We start from the raw sequence: 317 nt of genomic DNA on the forward strand, positions 1-317 counted from the left end.
AGAAGCAGCCCTTTTTTTTTCTTTTTTTTTTCCCCCCTCTCCTTCTTCCCCCCCTCCCTTTCCTCCTCCCCGCACCTTTTTCCCTCTCCTGTCTCCTACATGCCAAGCGCTTTGCTACCCGCCCACGACGATTTGCAAGCGGAGGTCTGGCGGCGGGGCTCTCGGCGCCGCGGCTGCAAAGCTCTTCGCCGCGCTTGGGGGCGGGAGCGGGTGTGCAACACACTCACACACAAACTCGCACACACACGCTCACACGCGGCCCCTTTAAGGGAACGGTGCCATAAGGCAGCCCACCCCGCCAGTTTGGTCAGGGGGGA

This window comes from Aptenodytes forsteri, unplaced genomic scaffold (assembly GCF_000699145.1).
Source record: "Aptenodytes forsteri isolate BGI_AS27 unplaced genomic scaffold, ASM69914v1 Scaffold49, whole genome shotgun sequence".
NCBI lineage: Eukaryota > Metazoa > Chordata > Aves > Sphenisciformes > Spheniscidae > Aptenodytes > Aptenodytes forsteri.